Here is a 12,977-nt window from a genome sequence, read left to right on the forward strand (position 1 = left end):
AAACAGAATAACAGCATCTCAATGACACCAATCCAACAAACTGCTAAATGCGAGAAATCGACATCTAATAACCGACAATATAAACTAAAAGTGACAAACAGAATAGAACGAGTAAAGTAGATCAAAGCAGTGAAGTGGATAATAAAGAATAAATCGTACGAAAACAGTAACAAGATTTAAATTAATAAAATGGATGTGATGCATGATGAATGAACAAAGTGAATGGAGTGGATGAAATTGTTAGAATGGATGAAGCGTGTGGAACGGATGAATGCACTGAGCGGATGAATGCGTTGAGCAGATGAGTGTGTAGATTGGATGAGTGTGTAGATTGGATGAGTGTGTAGATTGGATGAGTGTGTAGAGTGTTTGGATGTGTAGAGCGGACGAGTGTGTAAAGCAGATGAGTGTGTAAGTGCAGAGGAGCGTGTAGAATGCAGGAGTGCGTAGGGCAGATGAGTGTGTACAGCGGACAAGGGTGTAGTGCGGAAGAGTGTGTAGAACGCTGGAGCAGATGAATGTGCAGACCGATGAGTGTATAGAGCGGATGAGTGTATAAGAGCTGATGACTGCGTATGAGCGAACGACTTTATAGAGCTGATGAAAGCATATAGCAGACAAATGCGTGGAATGAACAAGTGCATAGAGTTGATGAGTGCATAGAGCGGATGAGTGCGTGGAGCAGATGTGTGCATGGAGCGGATGAGTGAGTGGAGCGGATGAGTGAGTGGAGCGGATGAGTGAGTGGAGCGTGATGAGTGCGTGGAGCGTGATGGGTAAGCAAAGCGTGATGGGTGAGCAAAGTGTGATGGGTGAGCAAAGCGTGATGGGTGCACAGAGCGGAAGAGTGCACAGAGCGGAATAGTGCACAGAGCGGAATAGTGCAGCAGATGATTGCGTAGAACAGACTAGTAGGTAGAGCCGACGAGTGTATGGAGCAGACAAGTGCATATGAGCGAATGAGTGCGTATGAGCGAATGAGTGCGTATGAGCGAATGAGTGCGTAAGAGAGGAGGGGTGCATATGAGTAAATGATTGCGTAGGAGCGGGTGAGTGCTCAGAGCGGGTGAGTGCGTGGAGCGGACGAGGGCATAAAGCGGACAAGTGCGTAGACCAGACGAGTGCGTAGAGCAGATGACAGCCTAGAGTGGATGAGTTGCGTAGAGCGGATGATTGCGTAGTGCAGATGAGTACGTAGAGCTGCTGAATGCGTAGAGCAGACGGAACGGGTGAAGTATGTGGATGGAATGGGTGACGTATATGGATAGAACGAATGATGTATGTAATTAGAACGGATGACGTATGTGGATGGAGCAGGTGACGTATGTGGATGGAGCGGGTGACCTATGAGGATGGAACGGGTGACGTATGAGGATGGAACGGGTGACATCTGTGGATGGAACGGGCGATGTATGTGGATGAATAGCTTGACGTATGTAGATGCATAAAACAACTTATAATACACGGAACGGATCGGAGTAAATAGAACAGGTTCAAATGCATGAAACGGACTGGAGTGCGTGGGGCGGACTGGAGTGCGTGGGGCGGACTGGAGTGCGTGGAGCATACTGGAGTGCATGGAGTGGACTGGAGTGCGTAGAATTGTGTCACCTACATAGAATGGTTTGGAGTATGTGGAACGTTTGAAAGAGCATGTATCCCATCATATCACATCTCCACGCATACTCTCTTCTTTACACCACCACTCAACTAGAACACAGGGATACTATGACACCATTCAGTATAACTGTTCCCATACCAACTTCTGCCGCATACTCCACATTACTCTAAGTAAAAACGACTGGTTACACACACCCCAGCCAGGCGTTCTCCTCAGGCCTAACGCAACCACATCCCGTCTGGATAAATCCTGCCAGAACGAACACATACTCCTGATCTCTCAACCACCACACCTACCGCTAAGAAGCAGCTATTACACAAATGCCACACTAGCTGCACAAATATTCGGTGCTCACACGCACCTTTGACTCTCTCAACTGACTTGAACTCCGGTTCCCAAGGGCGTTCAACCTACCAGTGCCTTCAAACCATACAAATGGTACATAAGGCGTTATATAAATGCAAAATAACATAACATAACATAGATGGAGATGACTTGGAGAGAGACGTTTGGTTGGCATGAGATTGAGAGGCGAATGAAAGGAAGTTGCCATTGAGGGGGAAGTGTTTTTGGTGCAGCAGAATTCAATGGCTTTGGGAGTTCGGAAGCTTGGGGAAGCATTCTGATGAGAGCAGAGTTCGAGAGCTTGGCAGAGGCATTGAGGCAGTTCGAGGGACCAGACTGGCAGAGTGAGCTGGAGAGTGGAGTATTGCTGAATAAGACACATGCATGGGGAATTGGAACGGACACTCACATAGAACTTTGGCTGACATGATAGATGTGGTAATCAGACAGGGTTTGTTTTAGAGAGAGAGAGAGAGAGAGAGAGAGAGAAATGGTGTGTATTGGAGTTATTAGACTCATTAGAAGCCTGTAAGGCTTATAGTAATTGCATTGCATGGTAGATTTGCACCAAAAGCAAAAAAGGTGCAAATTCGAGATTTGCATTATAGTAGTGTTTGCATTATGCATTGCTATGTATGAATACAAGTGTTTCTATTGTTGAATCGATTCATGTGTTTTCTTTGTGTCTTATGTTAGTGTGTCCATAGGAGTATGTTGTTAGGAGTAATCTAGGAGTAACACTTTGCACAAAGGTCCTGGAACACAAGAGCAGGGGGGGGCATAGTGATCCACACCCCCTAGGAGATTGTCTAAGACTGACAACAGGTCGCCCACTATGGGCTAGGCCAAAGGTAGATTAGGTAGATGTTTGTGTTACTTTCTCACATATGCACCGTCTTTGGTATTGCTTGTCAGGATGCTTCTTCTAAGGGGGTTGCTTTGCTCTTGACACTAACTTTTTCTAATCAAATGTGGGGGCCTACCTGCGAGGCCTCCCAATGGGGGCCCCCCTAAGATCCCCCTTCCAAAATAGGTATGCCCCACCAATTTAGACCACGGCCACCACCATATGGCCTGCCCATACAAATATGCTTCACTCGTATATGTATGCACCACTCATAGCGATTTGTGCCACTCGTACCTTGACGAGCATCTGTATTCAAGTACAATGTTGTCACTTTTATTTCATAAACATTGCTACCAATTAATGTGCAATGTATTGTATCTAATACATAGCACAGTCAGAATAAAATGCAATCCTTATGTTATCCTACGACACATACAAACTAAGCAAATATACATAAAAAAGTGATAAAGATAACAAGCCCCGAATCAGAGTATTGTGATTGAAGCCAAATATTATTAAATATATGCTTCTGCTTGTCACTAACACAATATAGTAATTATTGCAAATAAGGTATTGGAAATTTGGAATTACAGGTTTCCAAAAATAAATCAGTCTTAATGACATATGTATATTCACATATACATACAAAGAAAAGGCATGCGCTCATGCCAATAGACAGTGCATACACATCAATGGGAAACAAAAAAGGCAGATGTGCAGGGTAAAGAAAGAACTAAATGGTCTCACCAGACAGTGTGACGGCATATCGATTTAGTGAATAAAGTCCCTTCAATTAACAGTTTCACACTGACAGATCCTTGTACCTGGAGTCCAGAACTATAATTTGAGGAAAGAAACAAGAATGAAATAAAGTGCCTTACCAGCAACATACACATCATATATTTAACCAATATTGCAAACTACCCTGTATCTGTATAAGAACTGCCTTTCGAAGTGAATGGTTGCTAAAGACAAACTGCTAATTAAAATAATGTCATCATCGCTTGTAAAATACATTTTTGAGGAAAAAAGGAACATTACAAATAATGAATACCTCATATCTATGAAACACTTGGCTGTAACACTGGACTGGAGACTGACTGCTTTCCTCGTAAACTTGACTGTTACTGATGAACATTTGGCTAGCACACTGAACTAGAGCCTGGTGACTGTTTGGCTGTCACACTGGACTACAGACACAAGGCTGCCTGGCTGGCAAACTACACTGTTGACTGCTTGGCAAGAAAACATGACTGTTGACTGCTTGATTTGCAGACAAATTGGACTACATCCATTTCTGCTTTGTTGTCACACAGTGCTACCGAATTGTGGCTGCTTAGCTGTTAAACCTGACAGATGACTGCTTGTCTGGCAAACATGGACTGATGACTGACTGGCTGGAAAAAATGCTGGCTGGTTGGCTGACACACTGGACTAGAGCTTGGTGACTGGTTGGCTGGCAAACTGGACTGCACACTCATGACTGCTTGGCTGGCAAACTTGACTTTTGACTGCTTGACTGGAAAACCTGATTGCTAACTGCTTGACTGGAAGACAAATGAGACTACACCAATGACTGCTTTGCTGTTACACTGTACTGCAGACTTGTGGCTGCCTAGCTAGCAACCCTGACAGATGACTGCTCATCTGGCAAATGTAGACTGATGACTGACTGGCTGGAAAAAATGATGACTGCTTGGCTGGCACAGTGGAACACGGACTAGTGACTGCTTGGCTGTTGGCTCGTACACTGGACTGATGACTGCTTGGCTGGCAAACTTGACTGTCGACTGCTCGGCTGGAAGACAAACTGAACTTCAACAGTTACTGCTTTTCTGTCCCACTAGACTACGCGCTCATGGCTGCCTGGCTGGCAAACTTGACTGATGACTTTTTGGCTGGCGACCTGGACTTCAGACTTTTGGATGCTTGGCTGGCACATTTGACTATTGACTGCTTGACTGGCTGAAAGGGTGGACTACACCAATTACTGCTTTTCTCTCACACCAGACTACAGATTCATGGCTGGCTGGACAGGCCTACCCTCTCTGCTGGCAAAGACAGACATGCCTTTAACCGCCTGCGCTGGCACACTGGCTGGACAGGACTACCCTCCACTGTGTCACAGTCAGGCAAGCTATTAACCTCCAGTGCTGGTACATTGGCTGAACAGGCCTATCCTCCCTGCTGGTACCAACAGACATGCCATTAACCTCCTGCACTGGTACACTGGCTGAACAGGCCTACCCTCCCTGCTGGCACAGCCAGACTTGCCTTTAACCCCATACACTTGTACACTAGCTGGACAGGCCTATCCTCCCTGCTGGCAAAGCCAGACATGCCATTAACCTCCTGCGCTGGTGCACTGGACTGGCTGGAAGGGTCTACCCTCCCTCTTGGAACAGTCAGACATGCCATTAACCTCCTGCGCTGGTACAGTGGTTGTACGCATTTGCATCGGACATTACAGCCGTACCACATACCTAGGAAGGTGTATGCTGATTAACAGCATGGGACTGGGTAGTCAAATTGTGCCTTCAACTAAGGCATAGTCACCTTTTCTTCGACACTCGAGGGAAGCAAATAGAGGGCTCCCTCCTAGACTGTTCCAGTCCATTGACACCTACGGCAAGGTGGTAAAGTACAATTCCATCTTCCGTATTTTTGTTCCTCATAAACTAGTTGTTAAAATTACAAAATACACCAGTTCTGAGGAAGCTTAGACTGTCCTGATGAATGTGGTTGTAATGAAGTCATGCCACTGAAACCGGTCGACTGTCTTTGCTACATCTAAAAAAGGCAGCAGTTAGCCTATTTGTGATTGTTTGAGCAAACCTTTTTACATTGTCCGACTCCCTGTAGTGATACACGAAATTGCAACCTTGCCAATCAGGGCTTTAGATGACAGCAGTAGCCGCTGAAAGCCAATAGTGTATTCAAAGTATGTGCTAAAAATGCTGACAGTAGTCTGTTGTAGCACTTCCATTATGCAGTAGTGAGCTACAAGGAATATGCAGGCCTAGTATGAAATAGGTCACATTATGCATTGTTGATAGACAGGCAGGGAGAGGGCCCCTAGCTCTGTAGCTAATAGGTATTTTTGGAGTGTTTGGAACATCATGGCACCTATATAGCACTTAGATAGCCAGTCTTAAGCGCTATAAACACTAAGCTATGAGTGCATGCCTTTTAGAGCTTGCAGATGGGGTTAATACATCCCTGCTTCCATCTGAATATTCTGCCTTTCTAACGGTAGCCCTGGCCCCAAGCTAATCTTCCTTTTCTCTGGGAAGGCACTGATAAGACATTCCTGAGCTTTCGCAGATGGGAGCCAGGGTGGGGCTCAGACAGAGCAGTGGAAATTAACAGAGTTGGGTTTTTTCCATGAGCAAGCCCATATTTTGCACAGGGAAAGTTCTGGAACTGTGCGTCATGGTGACTGACAGCACGAGATTATAAAATATCCATGCTCCCATGACTGAGGGGGAGATCGTCCTGTGGACTTGATTCGTGCAGAAACAAGTGCCCGGAATTGGCTCTGACGGCGTCCTGCAGCATTGTTTCTCTGAGCGGGGCTTGTTTAGAGCTAGCTTATGAGAGCCCAGGGTCTCCCAGTGCTGATTAAAGGGACGTAAGACTGTGTTTCTCTATGCTTCTCTATATTTCTCTATGTTTATCTAAGTTCCATGTTTCACTATATTTTGCATTTCTCTAAGTTTCATGCTTTGTAATATTCTCTAACTTGAATCCCAAATGTATATGAAATTCTCTGCTTAGAATAAATATGCTAAAACTTTGAAAGTGTCATTTGTCACTAGCATGAGATCACTGCTCAGCACAATAGAACCTGTATTTTGGGCTGAATTGGGTATTTTTTGCTCTCAAAGGGCTGGCCCCGAGGAAGATTTTGCCCAGATCACGACATTTGGTGGCAGCTTTGTGGGATTTGTGAAGAGCAGTGCCTTGCTGTGAAATGACAAATTGTGTGAGAGAACACAGTGTAGAGTGGGGAGCAGGCTGTCGCATTTCCTTGGTGGTCTCACTGCAGCTCTGAGACTTCAAAAGACAGCAATGTTGTGTCGGCTTGCCGTGGCCGATAGCTTGTGTGGTTAAGACTCCCTTCAGTAAATCAGTCGTGACTGACTTATTGCTTGGGATGGAGCCAGGGAGTACAAGGCGATAAACAAGCGGGAAATGGCTTTGTTTAAAGCGCTCCGATGAATGGTCAAGAAAGATGTATGCTCAATTAGAAAAGAATTTTATCATGCGGTTTCCCCAGTTTAAAGTTGTAATTTGAAATGCATAGTGAGACGGAGTTCTCATCTCTATTCTGTCATGAGGGCAGGGAAAAATAATTGCAAGGATTTGACATGCAAATTGTGAATAGTGATTTAACCATTGACTCAGCCCCAGTGTGCTAGCGAGTGGGGGTTGTAATGTTCGGAGGCGAAGGTTCGCTTTTTTGATGTATGTTTTTGAAGTGTTGGCATTCCTGAAAAATAATGTGGGGAATGAGCCATGCTTAGGAGAATGAGTAACATCTGTGCTGAGAGCCTAAAGGGTTTGTTTTTTTCTTTTGGCAACTGTAAATTCCATGTGCTAGTGGTGGCGAATTCTGTTTAAAGGAAACACACTAAAATGGTTATATTGCATTTTAAGCTGTGCCATGCTTATAATGGGTGAGAGACTCACTTAAAAAGAAAGTGAGTGAATGTTATTTGGATTTTCGATTTTTGTGTATTGATTTGAATTTGCAGAATCAGTTTGCAATGGTTTGGGGGGAAAAACAATTTATATTTTTCTAAATTGCCCCTGGAGTATTTTTAACTGTTCCCACGCTATGCCATGGATTTGTGCTGTTGCCTTATAAGTGATGTATGATTTAGAAATAGTGACCTGTTGACTGTGATACATGATGAAAAAATGTTGTTGACACATTTAACAGCCCACAAGCAATATAGAGTGTGGGTTGCTTATGCAGGAAAACAGTGCAGAGAGCTGCACTAAACATGGCATTTTTATTTTTTAAATGCACTGAAATAAGTGGTTATATTTTGGCAATGGTACAACAGAATGAAAAATCTGTGTGTGATAAGATAGCACAAAGATTTAGTGGGTTGTGGGTTCATTTGAAAAAATCGCACTGTGAATTGGAGTGAATTTGTGAAGCTAAACTACAAGGTTACGAGGAAGAAGAAGAAAACAAAAAAAACTTATGCTTTTAAATGAGACATTAATCAGTTTAAAACAGACAAAAAGACGCTTTGACATTTTGCAAAATTACATGGAGTAGAATCTGATGACAAGAGAAAGTGCATCTTTTGAAAATAAGAGTCTTGCTGTGTGTGCAGAGCTTGTGCCTTGAAGCTGTCTTGGGCAAAGAAAGAGTTAATCTGGATGAACTGTCTGAAACGAGTGCCTTTCCATTGAAGCCGCCACAGAGTAAGAGTTATAGGCAAAGAGATAAGCTTGCTGGGTGCTCATGGCTGCCAGGTGCACACGAAAGATAAACAATGACATTCCTGCATTCCTGAGGAAGGGGGTGCAAAGACAGAGAGCTGTTCAGAAGTAAAGAATTTGCCCAGTAACACTGTGGTAGGGAACAAAGGCATGCAGGATGGCAGACGGGCACATCACATCTGAACATTTGGGGAACCTATGCATCTGTGAATGGGCCAAGAAAAGACAGCTGCCCATTCCAACAGACATTACTGTGCAAACCGCATTCCAATGTGATGTGATGTGATGTGAAGTGAAACGCTATTGCTGTGCAAGCTGCATTCCCATGCACCATGTGATGTGAACTGAAGTAAAGCGCTGTGCACTGGAGAAGAAACCTCTAGGCGCTTTGAGAAGAGAAAATACACATCTGGCAAACTGCAAGCTACATTGCCAGGGATGGAGTAACTGACAAAGACATTATGGCATTCCAGATGGAAGCAAAACTGACAAAAGTGCTTAGCCGTTTTGCAAGAGACAACATGCAGAGCGGGGCTTTGAAGGACAACATGAACACTGCACATTAGCCATGATCCAGAAGCCTCACGGCTTGGTGCAAGAATGAATGATTTGTTGAAGTAACAAAAGAAACTGACTTGGACTATTGCACTCAAAGGGGTAGTCCAAGAAACAGCAAACCCCCTTTGAAAAAAAATGACAAGTGAAAAAACCAGAGGCTTGAAAGACACTAGCTGTATGGAGAAATAAACAAAGCTGCTTGTACAACTGTAGGCGGTATTGGACTGAAGGACTTTACCTTTGAAAAATGGAGTGATGCCAGCAGGGCAAACTAAATCAAGACCATGAGACACTGGAAGCAAGTTGGCGCCTGGCATTTGTGATCGCTTTGGTAAAAAAGAAAAGCATTGTGCGACCTGGGTACTTATTATATGGCTTTTGTAAAAGCACAGATCAGTCTAAGGTACCATTGACCAACTATGATTGCATTGCACAAATGAGTTTGTGATTAGGCAGTTACACCCCGTATGGTTGAGTGTAAATAAGCCCCCAGAAACATGCAGAAGGGTGATAAATAATTGCAGTAGCAATGATAAAGTGTGTAATTACCTGATGAGACTTTTTGAAAATGGGGGTGGTATTATGGGAAGGGGTGGATAACGCTGATATTGTATATGGTAGATATCCCACTTGAAGAAGGGTATTCTCCAAGTCACAATAGGTAGACACTGTGAACATGTTAGATTTTCCAGTAGAAGGCAACATGTAAATTGTAGGCTGATAATGCACACCTCCATTATTACAGTGATACACTTAGACATAGGTTTATCATGAGGCAATGTTTCCTTAGTACTACCAAGCTGCTACAAATGGAGTCCATTTCTATGGCCCATCACTAGAGTGCGCATAGCTAGGGAGCTAGATTCATTAATTGCAGGAGCTTTATATGCTTGTGACATAGAAACTGTGCACAATAAGCTAGCCACTATGGGTTCTGATGCCAGCTCTGCTATAGAACTTCTGGCCTAGTGGGGCCCATTGATACGCCCAACACTGCTACAAGTATTGACAACCACTGAAGATGGCAGAATTTTAGGTATGAAGACATTTTTGTCTGCCATAGGGCAGGTCAACAAGACTGCTAAATACACACGATGCATTGTATGGCAAACATTGTTTAATCAGCAGGTGTTGGCTTTTTTCTGAGTGGGGGCGACCATCCTCCACACACTGGCACGCAGAGCTACAGTTACCAGCATACATATGGATTGAATTGCTTGCTTTTGATTGCATGAATAACACATGCCATGCTTGATGTAAATTAGTAGAATTGTTTTTATTTAGATAACCTGGTGCCCATGGGTTCACCTTGTTCACGAAATTAGATGGTTTCTGGTTGGGTTCCACATACATGGGGGAAGTGTCTAGTCACACAGCCCATAGTCACGCTTGAATGCCCTGGGATCAGGGGGAGGTAGGCCCTTAGAGTGAAAGGCTGCCAGGTTTTAGAATTGGTAACCATACATAAATGCAATAGTGCATTGTAGATTAGACTACACCGGATTGCCTTGACATTTTAACTGCATGCTGCTTTTTAACTGACAATCAGTTATACAATAATTATTTAGGTATTTTTGTGTAGGCCAGGTTTTGGCTAGAGTAAATGTCCCTGTTCACTTTGTGTAGGTATTTTTGTGTAGGCCAGGTTTTGGCAAGGGTATATGTCACTGTTCACTTTGTGTACATTTTTGTTTAGGTAGTGTTTTACCTTGCATGCCACGCTAACTAACCGCTAGAAGGTAGTTTGCTTAAACCTCTTGCAAAGCCCCAAGGTCTTTATCACTGCACTAAATACTATATTGATAGGTATTAGTCAGCATTTGTCGCACACACGTTGAATAGGGGTGGAATGTAGTGATACACGAAATTGCAACCTTGCCAATCAGGGCTTTAGATGACAGCAGTAGCCGCTGAAAGCCAATAGTGTATTCAAAGTATGTGCTAAAAATGCTGACAGTAGTCTGTTGTAGCACTTCCATTATGCAGTAGTGAGCTACAAGGAATATGCAGGCCTAGTATGAAATAGGTCACATTATGCATTGTTGATAGACAGGCAGGGAGAGGGCCCCTAGCTCTGTAGCTAATAGGTATTTTTGGAGTGTTTGGAACATCATGGCACCTATATAGCGCTTAGATAGCCAGTCTTAAGCGCTATAAACACTAAGCTATGAGTGCATGCCTTTTAGAGCTTGCAGATGGGGTTAATACATCCCTGCTTCCATCTGAATATTCTGCCTTTCTAACGGTAGCCCTGGCCCCAAGCTAATCTTCCTTTTCTCTGGGAAGGCACTGATAAGACATTCCTGAGCTTTCGCAGATGGGAGCCAGGGTGGGGCTCAGACGGAGCAGTGGAAATTAACAGAGTTGGGTTTTTTCCATGAGCAAGCCCATATTTTGCACAGGGAAAGTTCTGGAACTGTGCGTCATGGTGACTGACAGCACGAGATTATAAAATATCCATGCTCCCATGACTGAGGGGGAGATCGTCCTGTGGACTTGATTCGTGCAGAAACAAGTGCCCGGAATTGGCTCTGACGGCGTCCTGCAGCATTGTTTCTCTGAGCGGGGCTTGTTTAGAGCTAGCTTATGAGAGCCCAGGGTCTCCCAGTGCTGATTAAAGGGACGTAAGACTGTGTTTCTCTATGCTTCTCTATATTTCTCTATGTTTATCTAAGTTCCATGTTTCACTATATTTTGCATTTCTCTAAGTTTCATGCTTTGTAATATTCTCTAACTTGAATCCCAAATGTATATGAAATTCTCTGCTTAGAATAAATATGCTAAAACTTTGAAAGTGTCATTTGTCACTAGCATGAGATCACTGCTCAGCACAATAGAACCTGTATTTTGGGCTGAATTGGGTATTTTTTGCTCTCAAAGGGCTGGCCCCGAGGAAGATTTTGCCCAGATCACGACACTCCCCTCTAATTAAAACGAGCCTTGGAAGGGAAGTTGTGACTGTATTGTCTTTGTGCTTAAAGAAAAAGGATTTTCTCCATTTTTCAATTGTTTTTGTGTCTTTTTAACCCTAGCAATCCAAGGTCAGTGTGACAAATCTGTGGGCTATTAAAGGACTGTTCACCCCATTAGCTGCCACACGAGTTTGTGGAGGGATATATATCCTCTTCAATATGCCTGGTGCGCTTTTTCTTTTAATTACAGTTTCTTCCAATTTGTACTAGATCTGGAAGAAAGTGGTATAGGACCTACAAGGCTGGATGTATTACACACTATAGAAGTTGTTAATTTGACTCTTATTCTGTCACTTTTAGACAGGCGTTGTCACACCGCAACCTAGTTGAGAGCGCACTTGAGACAGGGATAGTATATTTCTTGTTCTATCCTTCTGTCTTCTGCCACAGCCTTGTCTTTACATCTTTCTCGATATCATGCTAGATTTCAGTTGAAATTGTAGTCCTTACCACAGTTGTTTGGGTTGTGCCGACTGGACCTCCCTTGGTTCTTACTGGGCTGCTAATAACACAGATGTATATTGCCCATCTATTGTGTTAACACAGTGGTTGTACAGCCTTCCCAGCACAATCTGAAATGGTATTGACATCATTGACAACTGACAGGCCTACCCTCCCTCCAGACATTGGCATCCTGTGATGGTACTCTGTTTGGACTCCCTCATGTGGCATTCCTTCATGATATAATGACATCCAGCTCTGATACAATCTCTGGGCAGGCCTATCGATCTGATATTGACATGCTGCACTGGTACAGGGGCCAGACAAGCCTGTTTTCTCTCCTGGTGCAGTCCTACATGACATTGAGGTGCTGTACTGATACAGTGGCTGGATTGACCTATCGTTCTAGCGATACATGTTAGTGCGGTGCCTGGACAGGCCTGCCCTCCCTCCTGCCTGGCACAACTTGACATTATCGTTTTGGGCTATAACAGTAGCTGGACAGGCCTGCCTCCCTGCTGGATAGTCCGACATGACAATGGCATCTTGTGCTGGTACCATAACTGGACTGGCCTTCCCTCCCTCCTGCCATTGACGTCCATCACTGGACAAGCTTTCCCTCCCTCTTGTGGCATTCCTTCATGACATTTACGTCCTACTGGTACTTTCGCTGGACAGGCCTGGCCTTCGTCCTGGCCCAGTCCTACATGACATTGACATTTTGCACTGATGC

Source organism: Ambystoma mexicanum, chromosome 7q, assembly GCF_040938575.1.
Source record: "Ambystoma mexicanum isolate Mex_15411 chromosome 7q, UKY_AmexF1_1, whole genome shotgun sequence".
NCBI classification, from domain to species: Eukaryota; Metazoa; Chordata; class Amphibia; order Caudata; family Ambystomatidae; genus Ambystoma; species Ambystoma mexicanum.